The following is a 339-nucleotide window of genomic DNA, read 5'->3' as shown; positions in this document are numbered from 1 at the left end:
CGAGGGCGGGACGGGTCGGGGGGAGCGCCGCGGCTGCCTCGTCAATTAGACCCGATTTCCGTAAAATAGCGTGCGGTGCGGCGGCGTGGCGCGGCAAGGTGTGGTATGCCATAACACTGCTATGCGGACCATGCCACACCAGGCCATGTCATGCTGCACCATGCCACACCGTGTTATGCACACAGCAGCACACAAGCTATGTCATGCTACCGCGTACCATGTAATGCCATGCCACACCATGCCAGATCATGCCATGACATGTGATGCCATGCCACGCTGCACAATGTCATGCCATGCTACAGCCCACCACGCTGTGCCTCAGTGGTGGTTGGTGGCAGT

This window comes from Phaethon lepturus, unplaced genomic scaffold, assembly GCF_000687285.1.
Source record: "Phaethon lepturus isolate BGI_N335 unplaced genomic scaffold, ASM68728v1 scaffold49769, whole genome shotgun sequence".
Lineage (NCBI taxonomy): Eukaryota > Metazoa > Chordata > Aves > Phaethontiformes > Phaethontidae > Phaethon > Phaethon lepturus.
This window is presented reverse-complemented; position numbering follows the sequence as displayed.